Source organism: Platalea leucorodia (genome assembly GCF_965183815.1).
Source record: "Platalea leucorodia genome assembly, chromosome: 1".
In the NCBI taxonomy this organism is placed as follows: Eukaryota; Metazoa; Chordata; class Aves; order Pelecaniformes; family Threskiornithidae; genus Platalea; species Platalea leucorodia.
In genome coordinates, this window is record NC_138823.1 from 95,480,353 (window position 1) to 95,499,303 (window position 18,951).

At 44.3% G+C, this 18,951-nt stretch overlaps 1 protein-coding gene across 1 annotated transcript in view; it reads left to right on the forward strand.

Annotated features, from left to right (window-relative positions):
• The window catches only part of BMP6 (bone morphogenetic protein 6), a gene marked incomplete at its 5' end in the record, with an annotated part of 93,501 nt that overhangs the window by 9,628 nt on the left and 64,922 nt on the right, over window positions 1-18,951 (forward strand). The window lies entirely within an intron of this gene.

The window sequence follows — 18,951 nt, forward strand, 5'->3', positions numbered from 1 at the left end:
TGTAATAAAAGTTTTTCGGACATGAACACTTACTGCAGCCTAACTTCCGTATTTTTCAAACCATGTTAAATGTGTCTGGAGTAAGGCTCTGTATTGGGGAATAGAGATGCGGTTAGAGCTTTAATTCCAGGCGTCACAGAGGGGCAAGCTCCCTTTGGCCGAATCCAGATGAGCAGAGGTTGAAGCGGCAGTCTTTAATTGCCAGGTGCTCTGCAGGAAAAAAGGAGGAAGCGTTTTCTCTGTCACTTACCATGGGTTTCCCATTCACGTTTCTTCTCTTATGCCCGCGCTGGTGGTATGGTCCAGCTCAGCTGTGATAAACAGACTTCTTGGTGCGGAAAGAGGCCTTATAAGCTTTTAATATACCTGTGTCTTCATCATGATGCCAAGCCAGGTTCCTCAACACATTTGCTTGCAAGCAGTGAGAGGCTTCTCCGTGAGCCTCCTTCTCACCTTTCTTGCCTTATGGCAGGGTCAGACACGGGGTCCTGTTCGGCAGAGGGGTCGCGTGCAGGAGCCATCGTGCACCCAGTCCTTGCCGGCATGTGGAACATTAGGGATCAAAACTATCTCGGGCATCTCTCTAGTGGTCAACAAGGGAGATGCTGAGAGGAGAGATACAAAGCCAGGCTTTTAAAATATCAAAAGAAGCAGAAAATCCTGAATCCCAGTTACATACATAAGTGAGAGAAGAAGCGTGCTTATTTTTAGGTATCAACTTTATGATGAACTGATGGGATCAATTTGACAGTGGTCCTGGTTATTAAATCTGCTTTTCTCACCACAGTGCGCATCTAAGCTGTGCACAATTTTGGTGCAAAATAGTAGTAGCATAGTTCTAAAATTTAAGCCTGGTACGAAATTGGTATTTGAATATCCAGACAAAGATTTGATCTGCAAGTACAGAATCCAGGTGCTCGACTTGAATGCCGAAGCTTGGGGAAGAAACCCTTCATTTTAGAAAAGCAGCAGCCTCTCTTGCCCACAAACCATCATCCCGAGACCACATTTCAAGCATGCAGACCCTTTTGCTTAATTATTGTAACATCAAACGTCTTCAACATGAAAGGGACCGAGCGGTGGCTATGCAAGATAATGACTTGTTTATAAAAATAATTTAAACAGCATATGAAAAGGATAAACATGCATGTCCTGCCAAAATCACTGTATGTTCTGCAGGCTTTGGTGATTGTGAATCTCTTGGCTTGCCCTTTCAATTTTTTTTTTTTTTTTTTTTTTTTTTTTTAACACACAAAGAAAAAAAGGCAGAGGGGGAAGGGAGTGAAGAAAAAAGGGAGATGTAAAAAAAAGTTCTCATATTTAAGGAAGTTCCAACTTACTGTGCTATGGAAGATAGCTGGAGAGAAAATACGTTTGTTTAATACACTACAAGAGAGATTTTCACTTTGAGATGTCTGTGTCTTGTCTCTTGCATGTGATAGTTTTTACACTTTAATGATTGTAGCAGCCGTCCTGTCCGAAAATATTCCATTCTGCAGGACGTGTAATGCTCATTACTTACTAGACGACGTAAGGATACTGCTCTGTCTGTTATCCGGGACCTCAAAACACTTCATAAGCGTTGAAGTATCACAGTGTGCTCTGACGAACATAAATTGCTACTATACTCATTTTCCAAATGGCTAAGCTGAGGCTCGGAGGTCACGACTGGATGGGGGCTGTGATGAGGTCCCTGAAATTCTTGCTTCCACTCCTGCGATTTAACCGCGAAAACGCACACCATGTTACTGTCCTGGCAGGTGCCTAAGTGGCTCATGGAGTCGGTGGAACAGTAGGGTCTTACTTGGTGAAACCCATCCTTCTTCAGGTCGCAGCATCGGTCAGCTGGAGACCACAAGTTCTCACTTGACTTAAGCTTTAGTCCTTCCTGCTTATGAACCTTGCTTACTGGTGTTGCACAGTCTGTGTCTTCTGCAACCACACTCCGTTAGGGACACAGCACCTCAGACATGCTTGCAAACAGCTCAACATCGGTAACACCTCCGATCTCCGTGGGTGCTCCCTGAACACAGATATTCACGAGACATCCATTTGTGTATGATATCTACTGTTTGCCCTAAGTGATGGCTTTTGCAAGAGAGCAGCTCTTCCTTTTGGGTCTCTGACCGAACGGCCTAGGAGACACCTGGGTGCAGTGGGTGGTAGCACGAGCGTGTGGGCAGGCCCTGGTTTTATGTGTGTGTTGAAGCGCAACTCTCGTACATGGGCATAAGCTAGCATCCATGAAGAGCTGAATGGGAAAAACAAAGCAGTCAGAGGCTAGCACATTTTTCACTTGAAACTATTGGAGAGCCTAGTAGAGGTTTGGTTGAGTTTTGGTAACCTCCGTGGTAATGGTAATTTCCATGCTGCAGCATGGTAATGTCTTTTGGTGATGTCCATGCTGCAGGGAAGCTAATAGCAGATGTTCTGCTGAGTTAAGTTAACCGACAGTTTTGTTGAGAAACTCTGAATAAAAATACAGTGTAACGGCTGAAAGTCAGTATAATGACTCCTTTATGTTTCAGGAGCTATTGGGATTGGGTCCGCCTGATACTTTTGCTATCACTAGTCTCAGTAAAAAAAAAATTATGGGGTCCCAAAACAGTCTGTTGCTTCTGGCAGCCAGAGAGCTGGCAGCTCGGGCTCACTGAGGCTTGAAGAGATAGTTCATTAATTCATGGCACTTTCCAGAATAAACATGGCAAACCTCCTCTGAAATAACAGACGGTAAATCCTCCTTGTCACTCAAGACTGCACATTTGTCTTCAGAAAGGGGCCGTGAAAGAAGCTGTCCATCTCCTAATGAATGAGAAAATAAATAGAAGATGAATTGTGCATTGTGTCATACTTCACACGGCGAAGCTTCGGGGTGGAATAACAGCAAACCTTTCCTCCTGCTTTATCCCTCCTAAATGTGCACCTAAACCAAGCAATGCCCACTGGGCAGACTATCAGACGGTGTAAACTATCATAGCTGTCCTGCAGGGATCCCTGATGGGAACGACTGCCTTTTTTACTCCTGATTTGACTCTTTCTGGGAAGGTGGATTTCAGCACCTCTTGGCTTCAGGTCCTTGGGGAGGGGACCCCCTGGTTTCTCTGCGCTGCGAGACTTGCGAAGGTTGCTACGAGCTGGGGTTGCTGGGAGCACGCAGATGTTTTGTGCAGCTTGTTATTTTCTATGTTGGAGGTTATGAGTCAGATTACTGTTACCAAAATGTTTATGTGAAATCATTTCTGAGTCATATATTTGCATCATATACAACCTGTCTGACAATCAAAACATTCAGTGCTCGCTAATGATTATACTAAGTTTTCCAACACTCTGCTCCAACATAATTACACGGCAAAGTGCAATACATTACTTTGACAGGGTTCTTCATGTGTCTTGTGATGTCAGAACATCATCGCCGCTATTATTTGAAATGATTGGAGAAATACGGACTTTGTTGCACGAAACAAAGTTAAAAACAGTGAGCAGCAGTCCCTCAGAAACGCAGTGCTCTGCAGATTTTCCTGGAAATGGGCTTTTGTGGTCCCCAAGAAAACATATATTTCAAGAAGTGGCATAGTGCTTTTAACCTTGTTTTGTTCCGAGAGGTGCCTGTTGAGAGTTTACTAGTGAATTAACAGACAGTTGAGGATATTTGCATGGAGAAATTGTTTGAGCGCTGGGATTCGGTAGCAGCCCAGGAGACTGGTAGTTTCTGTATAATATGGTTTACAAGATGGAACTGGCGTATTTTTAGCAGCGTGGAAGACGTAAACAGTCTCTAAATGACAACTTAATGCATGCTGTGTTTATCCGTTGTGTGAATTCTAGCATAAACAGGGGTCGCTTACAAAAATATTCTGAATAATTAGGGCAAACTTTTAAAATTATATTTACCTCAGGTGTGTGAGAACTAGGGCAGGAGTCGCTGCCATGTCCTGGTGAAATCAGTAACTCCTCTTTGTTTATTCTGAAATGGGATGGGGAAAAACAAAGCACCCCCCAACTCTGTGCTAGGGAAATGGTCAAGGAGATGAAAAGTGCGTAGGGGCATAGGGCTGCTCTTTTGTTTTTAAATAACTGTCTGTGAAAAAGCATATGGAAATAGAAAACGATTTTAGGGCTGACTTGTTTGGTTTACAGTCTTTTGGAATTGGCTTTGAGAGCTTGGTTACAAGTGTGAAGGGTACTGGCAGGTCCCTTTAAGTAGAAAATATCATTGCATTTCATTGCTCTTACTGAACTGGCAGAGTGCAAAGCACAGGATGGATTATGATGACATTCTTTACGTTCCTAGTGAGAAAAGTATGGACAATACAGTAGTGGACTTTCCTGGCTACAAGTGTCTGAACGGTGCTTAGTAATTAGGGAGCCTGCATTTGGAGCAATAAAAAGCATCCCCATGCAGTATTAGCGAGCATCATCTTTGCTTATGCACTCTCCTTGGCCAGCATCAGTGGCAAATACATAATTGGACTATGAGGACCAATATATTGTGAAGTGTAGTGGAAAATGCCAAAAAAAATTTCAGTTGGATGAAGTCCATTTGTCCTGTGCTAATTTCTAGCCCTGTAAACAAACACAGCTGCTGAGTGTAGAATCAGTGCTCAGAGTGGTTAAAAACAGTGATGCATTGCTAGTGAGATCACGGCAGAAAAAATATGTAACGTATGAGGCTGCACTAAGGATCAAGACTATCTTCAGCTCTGATTAATTGTTTCTGTTTATATATTTTCATCTATTTATGATGCCGTAGGGTAACTAGAATGTAAAGATGGCTTTTTAATTGCCAGACCATTCAGCTGAGACAGTCAGAGTATTAAGTACTGATGAGCCAGTTGTTGTGAACTTTTGCAAAAAGGTCTGAATCGGTGACCAAAGGCTTAATGAATGTATATGTATGTATTTTATATTTCTCTTTTTCATACCATTATGTCATCGGTTTGGTCATCCGGGCTTTGCTGTTATTTGTTTATATTTATAAGAAGGATCCATGCAGGTAGGGTTGCCTGTCATTTCATCTTTATTAAATGTCTTTAGAAGTACTGCAATACTGAACAAGGGACATGAGGCGTCAAACATGAGAAACCTCAGGGCCAAGCCTGCTAGGTCATTGGCAAAGCAGCAGCACTTACACTGTAATTTGTCTTGTGGCCCAGTTACGTATTTTGACATCCCTGGGCTGACTAATTGCTCTGGGGAAAAAAAGAAGTAAAGAACGGTCTTGGTTACTGTAGTAGAAAAGACCGCTTCCAGCCTCCTCTGTCCATCGCATCGAGTATTCAGTGACTGCTGCATGGTCATCCCCAGATCTAGCAGAGTAGGGCTCCTATGGCATGCCACAATGCAATTAAGTAATGCACCTGATGTCGTATTGTGCATCACCTGTCCTAACCAAGCACTAGAGATTTCTTTTTCCTCCTTGGCTTTGAGAAAAGAGAAGGCTAAAGGAGCTAGATAGTTCATGTGGAAAGTAGTGGAGAGTGGATGTGATGGAATATACGTCACCAAGTATGATTCATCATCGGAGGAGTTGTTAGGGAATCCTCCAGTGCAACACACTCGTACATATATTACGTGTTGAGGATGGCTGAGTTAACAAGGTCTAGATGCTCCATGGGAGGGTTCGCTTTTGACAAAGCTGTGGTGGTACCTGTGAAGGCCTTTTGTCAGGCAATTTGCCTAGTCTTTGGCCAGCTTGGTTGCGTGCATGTTGCTGGGAGGTTGTGAAGCTGAGACAGAAGTTCTGGCTCCTCCACGGTTTGCTTCGGGCTTTGCAGTTTGCAAGGCAGGTCTCTGTGAGTTCCTGGCTCTCCACCACTCGTCCTGTCCCAGAGGCCTTGACAAGCTGCCTAGAAGTCCCAAGAGTGGCAGGTTATCTTCTGCAAATCTACATCTGCTTTGTGATATTAAAATCTTCTATGAGATAGACCTTTTCTTTTGAACAGCTCCGGTTTGAAAGTTTTGGACATTTCATAGCCATCTGGGGCACTCCACGCTCTCCCGTGGCATGTGGTGGTGCCACCCACTTCAGAAGCCTCTTGGGGCTTGAGAAATAATTGGGCATTCGCGTTGCTCTGTACTGGACTGCACTATCATGAATTTTGTTGTGTCTGCAGAACACAACCGGGGCTCATCAGTGGCCCGGGTTCTGGAAACTCTCCTTGCCGCTACCCCTACTCAACTATACACTGGCATGGAGAGTTTAATTCTTGAACTGTCAGTCTGGCACTTTCCATAAACACTAAATTGACTCAGAGTGGCTAGGTCTAGTGCTATAAAACATACTGTTCAGGTCTTATTGCCAAGAAAAAAAAATTACCTGTAAATAGCAGACTTACAGCATAGGGGCTTATTTCTGTGCTTATGCTTTTTACATTTCCATTTTTGCACCAGCTTGGCAAGAAGTTAACTTAAATGTCAAAACTATTTTTATGTAAATATATGCATTATTGAATCTCTTACTCATAAAGCAAATACTACTTTAAACCCACACAAAACAGCTGAGGCTATATATATTTTCTCACTACTGAATTTGGCTTTTAATAACTTGGAGTGGACTGTCCAAAATAAAGTTAGGAATCAAGGGCACTTTATTTTCCAGCTAGCATCATATGTATTCTTGGCTTTGGACTGTACCAGTCTTGAGGTGGAAGAAAACTTGGATTTGTACTGCAGGTCCTCTCAGCAATTAAAAAAAGAGAGAGAGATGTCACAATTAAACAAACACATTATTTTTAAATTAGCAAACTTTTCTTAAATTCTACAAAGCTACAGAAGAATATGAAGGACTATTAAGAAATCTTGAAGGCTTTGATGTCAAACAGTGGCTTTCTGATGTGTTTCTCCTGCTGAAAAGTACAGCCTCGTGCCAGAGGCAGCAGTTACCTAGAGAAAAGGCTGTAGTCTGCAGAGAGTCCTGTAGATTTCACTGATGCTATTTGAGGAGTAAGGACAGCAAAACCTGCGCTTAGCAAGTACAAACAAAACCAAACTGGAGGTTAGGGATTGTCTACTGAGCCCAGGTTGTAACAGCCTGGAAGGAGATGCTTGCTCTCCTGCCTGGGATTCGCGGCTTGTCTCCACGTCACGCGTTCTCTTGTCCCACCGCCCTCCTGCCTGTGGGAAGTTACCTGAGGTCAGTATCAGCTCCCAAAGATGAGGAGAGAAGAGTCACTTCAGGAATTCATGGAGACAAGAGCTTGTTCCTGAATCCAAAAAAACCTTGCCAGTGTTCTGCCAGTCTTCTGGTGGGATTCACCTTATTGCTGTCCTGTCTCTACCTGCCACGCGCTCGGTGTCAGAGCCGCTGTAGCAGAGTAGTCCATTGCTTTTGCCTTGTCTTCTGCTGCAGGTAGGGCTCCCCCGAGCACGTGGGTGCGTTCGGGCTGACTGGGATGCAAAGAAGAATGGCAGAGGAAGAGGGGCATCCTCAGCAGAATAGATCTGCCAACCTAGATTTCAGTTCAAGGTTTTAAGTCAATTATCCACCAATTCAAACCATCTTTGGCTGGGTTGCAGAGTATTTGCCTGTCACTATGTGTGGCACGAAGGGTGCATGTTGCTACTTCGGCTCTTTCTGGTTGAATAAACCAAAGCTGTACTTGAGGAGAAAAAAAATAGCAGTGCTTTTTGAGGCAGATGGACTGTGAAAGCTGCCTTGGTTATCTGAGGCTGAAGTTAATGTGAAGGACAACTGGGGAAAACCCCTGAAAAAAAACCATTACAATGTCAGATACAATCACAAGCAAAATTTGGAAGACCCCACCAGTGTGGAGCAGATGCCGCAGTTGGTCGTGGGTGGGTCACGTCCAGCTGATCACTTGGGCTGGCTGCGCACGCCTGACTTCATGGGCATGGAGGAGAGGAGGGACACTGGGGGCAGGAGGAATGAACTGGACCAGAGAGAGGGGTACGTGCATGGGTTCTGGCTCTCGTCTGTGCAGGCAAATGAATTTGAAGGATGGTGCCTCAGAGATTGTAGTTTTCTAAAAATAATGTTTTCAGCTGGATGAAACCACAGCTCTTGCTGATGCAGCTCTTGATTATTTTACCTCTTATTCCATCTTTCCTAGTTTGCATGATTCAGACCTGTGTAAACATTAGTAACAGTGCCGCATTGCTTTGAGAATGGAGCTGCGTGGAAGAGGCAAGGCTCACAGGGGCAAGAGGTTTGCCATCTTTATTAGACCAGCCAACGGAGCTGAGAAAACAAGCATACTCTCCATCTTAAAAGCCTTTTTGCCCATGAGGTCCCACGAGCATCCGTGGGTGGCATCCCATCAAGCTCCCTGGGCAGCTGCCGGAGTGAGGAGTGAGCCGGGAAGTCTGAGGACATGATGCTGTTCTGGTTTTCTTGCAATGTCCTCTTCTGGGAAACCTGATCGTAATGTTCTTTATTCTTTCTCGTTAAATGCGGTATGTGTTAAAAGGCTGCTGAGAGTAGGCTGCTCTGGGTTGTCTTTGAGCGCAAGCCTTAAGGAAAAACTGAAACAACAGATGAATAAAATGGTTGTGGTTTAGCTTGCGCCATAAACACTGTTTTTCTTTTTAAATACATTTTTGGAAGGTGAGGAGAAACCAATTACAATCGAGTTTAAAGCAGGCAGACTTTCCTTTATTTGACTGAGGCGCATGATTCATCTTGACCAGCTTTTTCTTCATTTTTAAGTCATTCTGCTTGTGCTGCATTCGTTCCCTGAGTTTATTTTGTTAACCGTGCCACCTGAACAAATTAAGTGCCTGTTGTCTTGTGGTGTCCCTTTAATTACATAGCTGCTGGTCACAGTTGGGACACCTATATTTTCACCTGCTTCTCTATGTAGCCAGAGGACAATTCAGCTTGCAGATTTTTTCCCAGCCTTTGAAAACTTTTTTGGGATATTGTGCAGATTTTGTGAATACACTTAAATGTCCTGTTTTTCCATTGCTTTGGCATTTCTGTGTGTGCTTGGAGTGCAGAGGTAGTAAGCTAAGGTATAACAGTTGGTACTTTCATTAGCAGTTGTGGTGTATGCAAAAAGCCCAAATCTGAGCAAGAAAGGTAAATTGACGCTGGGACTAGCAAGGACCCTCAGAGCCATCACAGGCAACGAAGCTGTAGGCTTTTTGTCTGCCCAGTTTTCCCTCATGTCTGACAGGTCACAGGGCTCCTGCTAGCTGCCCTGGAAAAAAATTAAGAGCAAAGAAGTAAAAGACTAGTACCTACATCTGTAAGCTGCTGGCCGGAGATGCGCCTGGGAGCAGGAGATATCAGCGGTGTCACTGATGTCTTGGGTCCTCACAGCAGTGCAACAGCTGTTAGGTGATGCTCCCAGGTGGGACGTGGACTGTCCTCAGTGTTACAGAGGAAAGAGAAAACACCTAACACGCAAACTCTCCCTGCTGCTTTGATTTGAGGAAAATTTCCTTGCTGGTCTTGGCCTTTGCAGTGTCATCTTTGCATGTGAGAGATTGTCAGTAACTCAGTAATTGGGACCCTGCAGGCTCTTGCCCCATGAGAGGCGCCGAGGCTCTTTCTCTAGCTGGGGTCAATCTCTGATGCTTCACAGGACGATGGAAAAAAAGGCTCAGGCCATCGACGTAAGTCATGAAACACGGGACTAATACAGTATAACTATGGGCCAAGCGAGCACGGGAAAAACCATGACCGCATCCCACTTCATTGCGCTCTGGCAGTACTGATAAATTGGACACCTCTGGCCTCATTTCCCAAATTTCAGGTTCCCATTTCAGGAGCTGCAGGAGCAGTGGTTAAGTAGGACAAAGCACACCCCAGCTCCTCTCCTGGTTTTTCACATGGATGTGTGCGTACTGTGCTCACGCTCTCTTCCCCTCCTGCTCGACACCGTCAGCTTTCTCTTAGGAAAATGTAAAATTTACAGCGAGAAGGTGTTGGAGGTAGCTTGTGAGAGATGTAAAACACAGGTACTGTGTATTGGCTGTGGGGGGAAGGATCCGCTTTTGTTGAAATTTGGCTTTTTGATCTGACTCGTGACGTCTATACTGGTATAATGACGTGCATATTAATATATGCAGAGAAGCACTGGCTGAACATCAGTGTTCGGTGAAGGCCCCAGATGCGAGTTTCAGTTTAGATACAGTTTGACTTTATATACTTGTTAAGTACAACTAAGAATGAACTCAAAAGATCTTCAACTCCATGCAAAATTACTTCAAGTGGTATGCGGCCAGGAGGTACCCTGTAGCAGGGTAACTGGTTTAACTGGGATATTTTTCAAGAAAATGAGACAGTTTCATGATAATGGGGAAAAAACTCTAGAGTTTCACTGAAACAGCATTAACAGACTTTGTCTCTTGGAATGCAATCAGCGAGCAGTAAGGGTTGTTAAATACATACAAAATTTAAGTAACTCTACTCTTAATAAAGAAGCAGCTAAATAAATATTTCAAGAAAACAGTGAAGTCAAATTGCAATAAATTTTATTATTTAGTGCACTTTTAAGGCCCAGGACAGGAATATATCTGCATTCAGGAAAGCACTTAAGCATGTGCTTTCCTGAATACGGACAGTCTAAGGCTTGTACTTAAGTGCTTTCCTGAACATGGGCCAAAGCCTTCGAAGAGTTTATTTTAAAGACACTCTTCCCTTAATTAAAACACTTGGTCGAATTTAACAATTAGGTGTCAGCTTGCTTACTGTCACACAGCAACTTTCTGTAACAGCAGGCGGTAGCACTATACAATGACTGAGGCCAGGAAGCGAAGACTACTTCATCAGTTGACACTAGGAGAGGAAACTTGATTTTTATGGGCCTCCCAATAGTTCCCTCCGGCAAGTGCCGGCAGTCTAAAATAAGTTGAAGAGCTCTGCCAAGAAGCGGCCCAAAACTGTTTACAGGGTCTGCAGTGGAACCAGCCTGATCTCAAGGCTTCTCCCTGCTGCAGCGGTGCTGAGCAGCGCTGGTGCTGTCGATACATGTGGCTGGACCGCAGTTGTCCCACCAGATGTTTTGTTCTGTTTATACGGACGTTAAAGTTTTATTTCATCATTCTTCACAAGCACCCAGTTGCTCTTTTTCTCACTTTGGTGGCTAGGAGCCAGTTGTGCTAATGGCACTATCAGATGAGCTAGAGAAAGTGGAGGCATTGCAATGCTGCTTCTCCTCCCACCGGGGTCTCTGAAATGTAGGATGGAGCATTGCTCACTCCTCCTGCCCTTCCCCGCGTTTGGTGTTCACTGCTTCCTACCTGGAGGAGCGAGAGTTGCCGAAGCAGTTAGGTAGTTGCTTTGCTGGGAGGGAGAGGTGGGACCCGGTCATGCTAGTGATGATGAGAATGAGGAACGTGTTGCCCAGAAGTCCCTGTTCCCTGAGGAGGTGGCTTTCAAGCATCTCTTGCAGTGCCAGGCAAACATAGAAAATTAAGATTTTTGAGCAGCTTGGAGACAGACGAGTAGCTTTGAGAGGATTTCCATACGGAGCCCCTCCAAGGTCCTGCACTTCGGGCATCCCTGTCCAAAAGCAGTGTTGGTGAAGTGGTAGCAGTGGTGATAGACTCTTGTCTTGTAGTAGCCTCAGCTGACCCACAGAGGAGGAAATTCACTCTTTGGTTTTCCTGAGGAAACAGACTTTAAACAAGGTGTTTGTGCTTTGAAAGCCTATTGCGTTTTCTCTCTCTCGTCTTAGGTTTAGTGGGCCCGCCCTTTGCCTCATAGCCAAAGCAGTTCAGTGTCTTCCCCCCTCCCGCTGCTGGGACTTGGCTCCGTTGTTAACATGGTTGTCCCGTGTCGCTTCTTTTTACTTCCTTTGCTCCATAATTTGAGATCTGTAATTGCAGGAAAACGCGCAGCAATCAAAGCCATTTGTGTGGGTGTCTTCCTCTGAGTGACACCTGTGTAGGGTTTTCCTCAGGTTGCAATAACCTCACTTTTTAAATCAGCATTTAATTTCTGAAGTCGATAGCTGTTAGCTGTGGGCAAGCTTTTAAAGGCGAGGTGAGAGCAAGTCCATGCCACATTCAGAACTGCGCCTGAAAGATTTTCCCATAGAAAACCTTGTGTGCTGTTGTCCCCTCCTTGTCCTCTTAGATGTGATTTCTACCAGGAGCTTGGGAGAACCTAAGGCTCGCTCTTGGCTCCTCCTGGCAAGGAGGCAAGGAACGAAGGAGAAAATAATTTTCGTGAAAAAAGGCGAAGAAGGATGTAAGGTTTGGTAAGTAAAGACTGCAAATTGGATCCCTAATAGGTTGAATTTTCCATTTTATGGAGAACGTGCCAAAATACTACAGTAAAATACATAATGTGTTTCCTCCGCCTTCCCATTGTAAAACTTAAGAGTCATGGCATATTAACCAAAACCAGATACATCCATTGAGTTTCCATACTCTGAAGCAGTATAGGGTGGGGTGAAGCTGGTATTAATAGGTCTATTCATCACAATAAATTTTCCTGGTAGATGTGGGTGGTTCAGACTCAGTGAAGAAATGGCTCAGAAGTGATCAGTCTCCACCCAGAGAAGCAGGAATTTGTAGCAGGGAGTGTCCCACATACCGGTAATAAAAAATGATGGCTAACCAAAGAGTCTTTTCTTCAAGGGTTTTATTTTAAATTCAGGTGAGCTGAGGTTTAGTTAGCACCAAGACTCATTTTTGGTTCCCCAGCTGTTTTCTGATGTAACTTGCTAATCATCAGTCTGTGCTCCATAGGTAAATCTGCATTTGATTAAGAGCTGGCTTTAGGCTGTCATCTTCTCACTTCTGTCCCAGTGCACCATAAAAAGCCCCATAAAATATGGAGGTTCTCGAGGGAGTTGGCGTTAGCAGTGCTAAAACTGACACAAAACCAGCATTTTTGTAAATTTGTGTCATTATGTAAATTGTACTTTCTCTTCAGAAATTTATCTATTTATTCGTGGGTTTAATTGCTATTTCTTTTATAGCGAGGCTTGGAGTTTGTAACGAGAAGTCTGTGCTGGGCGTTGTACCAATACATAACAGAGAAGGCAGCTCTGCCCTTGACAGCTAAGAGGACATGACGGGATGATAGGCGTAACAAAAGGGGTGGAGGACAGAGTAACAAAATGCGCAGAGATTAACAGATAAATATGCAGCTACCCACATTAAACAAATTATTTGAAATACAGTGTGTTATGTATCAATTACGTGGGAACGTGCATTTTATAGTATTTCATATCAGATTTGGAGATACAAATTTTTTTTTTCTCTTTAAGGAAAAGTAAGAATCGGACAAAATTTATTTGTGTATATGCAGAGTAGTCTTCTGTACCTGATCTTGCTCCTGTGTCCCTGGGAGGCATGTGTACATGGAAATCATTTTTAGGTTGGTGAAACTGAAACAGAAAATGAAGCATTGGTGATGTCTGGGTTTGGAACTTGGACATTTGATCACGAAGTTAAGGGATGTTTTGAACTCTTTACTTGGTGGAGAGCAGAGCTATCAATTTTGTTGTGAAATGATGGACTTGTATGGACGATTGGTCTCAGCAGAATATATAGAATCACCCTGCTTTTCGGAGAGCATGGATGTAGGAACTCAGGCCAGTCAACTGAATAGCAGGAGAGCAGGCAAATCTCTATATTTCAGTGCAAAGCCCAAACATGGATGGAAAGGAACCTTTTCCCTTAAAATCAGCTTTTTTGGGGGATGGCATGAGTTCATGTGGGGTTCGTGACACGCAGGAGTCACTGAGGTAAAGGCAACCTGCCATTTCCTGCTCGCACCGTTTGCTGTGGGCATCTTCAGAGGGAGTAGGGATGGCTTCACATTTGGTGGTAGATTCTGCAGGGCAGCTTATGGGCTCCTCGTAGGCAAGGAGCCCATTCCTCCCACGTCTGCTAGATGGACTTTCTGGCTTTCCTTCTATGAATAGTCATTTTGATCTCCACAGTGTGAAATCACTGAGACTAGGTCGGTGAACAACGGGCAAAAGTTTCCCAAGGAGCTCAAAAAGGAAAACGTGTTCCCATTTCTTGCAGTAAAGCTGATGTTTGTCTCAGCTCTGAGTTTCTTTGCTGCAGGCTCTCTGCAGCAATTGAAGACAGTCCATGCCCCGGTGGAGGAACATTATCTATTCAGCTGTGCAATGGCTCGTAATTTGATCAAGTAATTCTGAGATGGTCACATTTTTGTGGACGAGTGTGGGAGGCTGCGCGCCACGTCGCGCCCCGACTGTCTCGGGTTTTACCATTTAAGCCTCCTGTTTGCTGAGTACATAAACGCTGGTTTCATTCTTAGGGCTTCATTTCTGGGGCTTCCTGTTCTTCACTCCGAAGAAAGCAGCAACCTCCACTGCAGTCCAGCCAGCGTTCATGATGTGCCTTCTAGGTTGGCTTCATACACCCTGTGGTTTGCACTGGTGAACTGCTGGCCCTCGTGGGTGAGAGACGGTGGGTGCCGGGGTGAGCGTAGACGCTTATGGGCTCCTCTGAAATACATGGCAGTGAGGAATTCAGATGGTAAATCAGGCCCCTGGTCGGTGGCGGTGAGAAGAGGCCAGCGGTAAGCCAGGCTGGGGTGGAAAAAGTGGCCAGAGGCTGGGGACAGGCACCCACGTTGGTCAAGGATGGAGGGGAGAGACACATGGGGCTGGTAAAATGGGTGAGTCGGCGAGCAGGAGGTGAGAACATTTCTGCACGGATCCCTGCACAGACCAGTGAGTGCGGGAGCAAGCGAGGTGGCTTACCGGCACGCTGTGTGAGCAGGCTGGGTTTCAAGGCTGCGTGCAAGGGTGCTGCTGGGCTTCTGGCGGTAGCTGGGACAGCACTGCAGAAATGCCAATGCTTTTTGTGGAAGGGATGGTAAATGGTAGCATTAAAGAAATTGAAAGAGCGTTCTTAAGAGTTGTGAGATGCTGAATTACCCTACGAGCAATGTTTTGCGGTAGCGGATAAGTTTGCAAAGCAAGTTGCTGTAATTTTGCTGCCGTTGACTTTCAGTGGTGCAACTTAAGTCTCAACCACACCTGAAAGAAGCAGGGGAAAGGCTCTGGGTGCCAGGGTTCCTGCTGCAGGTCATCTTTTTCCCTGTCCTTGGCTGGTCCTCCTTGGGGGATGAGTTGGGTGCCAGCCTAGCCCCCTCCACTTCCCAGCACCAGCCTGAGCATCCCTGCCATGGGTATAAAATTATTTCAAACCCTTCTGCAGCATACCTGATGGAGGGGGAGCGCCAGGCATGGCCTTTCCTTGCCCCTTCTTCTCCTGCAAGTGCTGGGAGCCACCAGCTGGTAGTGATTTTGGGGTCTGAGTTGGCAGTAGCTACCAGCAGTGAGAAGATGCAATTTGGCTTGAAAGTAACCCTCCTACTTCTCACCTTCGGAGGTGAGAGGTGTCTTTCTGATTAGTTCTGGTAAATACAGATTTTGGTATTGTGTAAGTATGACTTGTCTTGAATTGCATTGCTGGATTACAGCATTATTGTTGGTCAATTTTTTTGAAAAATTAACGTTTTAGCTTTTTTTAACAAAAGAGCTAAAGTGTTATGGTCTGGGCTTTTTAAGGACATTATTCATTTCTCTATTGAAATGGAAATGAAAAAGGGAAGGGGAAGAAAATGAAAAAATTAGAGTGTCTTTTCCATTAAGAAAGATTTGTTTTTTCCATCCTTTTATTGGCATATGTTGTGGATATTTGTAAAAGTTTCTTTCATTTTTTAAAAGCCCCCAGCCATTTTTTCTTGGAGAAAATATTTTAAATATGGAAATACTCATTTTTCATTTACTTCATTTTGAAGGGTTTTTCTTGCTATGAGCTCAGTTTACCAATTGGAGCTACCTAGTTGGTCTCTTGAATCCATTTTTGTCAGTGGATCTCTGCATGACAGTTGTCCTCTTCTTTTTTGCAAGCATAGGATTATAATGAGAGAACCAGCCAAAAGATACAGAGCGGGCATATATTAAACTGTTTAGTCCAGACAAATTATGCAGAAAACATGCATCTCATGCGCTGTGAAAAACACTAGCGGGGAAAAGTATCATCTTTTGAAGGTTAGCTTGTAGAGTGCAAAGAAAATAACCAGGTCACTATACTTCGGAGCAAATTTTTTGCTTCCCATTAAAAATAATTGAAAAATCAGTCCTTTTCATACAGTCATGTATAAGTATTTCTTTCACAGTGTTGATCTTGCCTTTTCATAACTTTCTTGCACAGTACTTCAAACATTCCTTTGCTGTCTTTCTCAGATTTTATCTCAGAACATGTGTTTTTGTCATTAATTTTGTTCTTATGCATTCATTGTTTTAGCAACTTTTGATTGGCTTACAGTCTGTGTATATCGTATTATCAGTCCATGTTCAGTTTGTCTTATAAGTGCAATTTCTTCCCCCACCCCCACCCTTTGGAGTGCATGAGTGTTATATTATGGAAGCCATTGCCAAAGGATGGTGTGGAGGCCAGAGGTATGAATGGTTCAAAAAAGGATGGAGATAATATATCTATTGCTAACTGATAAACGTGATGATCTTCATTTCCTAGGAAGCTGCTAAGCTTCTGATGGCTGGAAGACTATGTGCTGGGGTACAGATTCTTCTGTCTCATCTCTTGCCATATGTTTGTCCCTAAACATTTCTTACTGGCCACCCCTGGAGACAAGATGCTGGGCTGAGTCTTTGGACTGGTCCATTAAGGCTGCTTCTGTGATCTCGCAAATCTGACTTTGGTTAGCGCTCTCCAGTTCGTGGTGCAAGCAGCATGTAGCTCATCAGCAATACGATGGTTGAAACGTGTGGGGAAATGCTACCTGCCTCTTGGCTTCTTGCCTGCAGGGGTCACATTTATAAAAGCTGAAGAACAGAGGTAACCATCAAGTGAGAAGAATTACAGTTTTCAACCTTGTGTAAGCTTTGAGATTACACCTAAAAGGATGTTTACTTGTGTCCTGGATGAGCTCCTGAGTGAATTCATAGTGCACCCGAGGGAAGGATTTAGCTCTTGTGTCTTATATGTTTGTATGGTGAACTATTTCAGTGCTCAACAGAGGTGATTAATCATTTGTGGCTGTACGCAACCTTCTCTCCAAAGCACTTTACAGATCACTGGAGACCACGAAGGCCCAAGAGGTGGCTGTTAGCTCTGCACAGGGCTAAGCTGAGGCACGTGAGTGAATAAGCATGACTTGCTTAGTGTCACGTCGCAGACCGAAGGATCGGCCTCAGCCCTGCAGTAGCCTTCGGTGACCGTCTGGTTTTTGGTTAAGCAATTGAAACAAGGGCAGATCCTTCAGCTTTTCAGCTTGTCATAGAGCAGCGCTGGGAGACTTTATTGGAAATTGCCCCTTGCTCGCCTGTTGCTGGTCTTTCCTGGAAGGCTTCGCTCGGGCATTACCTTAGAGCAGCCTGCCATCGGGACAGGAGCTTGTGAGCAGACTGCGATGGGCACACAACCACAGCTTTTTGTGATTTTACCACCATGAGCCTTTTCCTGCATGAAAACTGCAGGGAGTGGGATTGCCAGCCTTTCTTTTGTGTGTATTTCTAGAGCAGAAATGAGCGACAAAGATCAAACTCCTCAGGTGGTTGTCTTGGCTGAAAAGAACATGATATTTAATATGGTTGTTCTTGGCTTTTGGTTTTTTTTCTTCTGAGTTTTCCCGTAGAAGCTTAGAAAGATACCATTATATACATATAATTTAATACAAAAAGGAGTTGGCTTTAGTTTATTGACTGACTCAAGGATTTTGAATATGTGAAAACAAATACAGGCATATTATAAGGCTCATGATAGAATTCCTTGACTTGGGAATGAGATGAAGTATTGATGGTACAAGGGCATCAGCTGCACTGTGGCTGCAGGAAACCCGTTCGTGTTGGTCAGCTGGACAGATTTTGCACCAGGCGAGGTGTGTTATGCTTATGAGAAATATGTAAGTCCCAGTAACCGCTATTTCAGTTCTAGACCTGTTTGTTAAAGGTCCTTGAGCGTATACCCAACTGGTAGACTACAGACCTATAAAAAAAGTAAACCCACTGTTAATATGGGCTTTATGTTATGAGAACATATACAAGTGGTAACCTTTTGAGGCAGGATTGTTTGATTTGGACATACCTACAATTACGGTGAAAAAAAAGTGCAAACATCTGTTTCACCGTTTTGTTTTGAATAAAAGTATCTAGTCCCAGTTCAGGATTTTTTTAATATCAAGTTCTGGTCAAGGCCGGAGGGAGATCTCACAACTGACTTGGAAAGTCCTGAAAAGACTCAGGACGCGAGTGCCAGCACAAACTGTAATGGTACCCGCGGACATCGCTGACCCGCGGATGCGGAGTGGACGGGGGAGCTGAGCTTCCCTGGGCGAGTTGGGGGCGCTCTGCCTGCCCGCTGCCACCGACCCCGGCCGTGCCGCGCGGTCCTGCTGCTTTTGCCAAGCTGCAGTCCTGCGATGGGGCTGTTTTGACTGGCCCCAGTCCACGCGCTGTGCGTTGTGTTTTGGGGGTAATGCTGTGGGTTTTGTGGTTTTGTGTGTTTTTTGGATCCTGCAAGAATTTACTTGTTGGGGGGGGAGGGGGTCAAGTGAGCGGATAATTGGGAGTCTACCTACACGAGAGACAGATACTGATGCTTGTGTTGCTGGGACCTAGTTTCTAAATATTTATCTTGGAAAATCTGAATCATGTTGATGGTAGCTATTACTAATAGGAGTGCCTTTTAATTACGTTGACAGCAATGAAATGGAAGGACATGGAGTTGGGTAAAAGAGTAAAAAAAACGTTTCATGAATACTTGTTCTTGCAAAGTAAATTTGTTTAACTGTGTTTGTGCCTCCTTCATAGTTGTTGACTGCAAACAAGTGAATACATTGGCAGGGATGTTGGTGAAGGGGTTAAAAGTTGGCTGACTATGGGATAGTAAAAAGGGAATTTTGAATTAGGAAGTGTTTGTATTGGAAAACTATTAAACTAAAACAGGAGAAAGAAACATCACTATCCAGAAGCCTGCAAAAATGTCCATGTTGCTGATGCTAAGCATAAGAGCGCAACGTTTTAG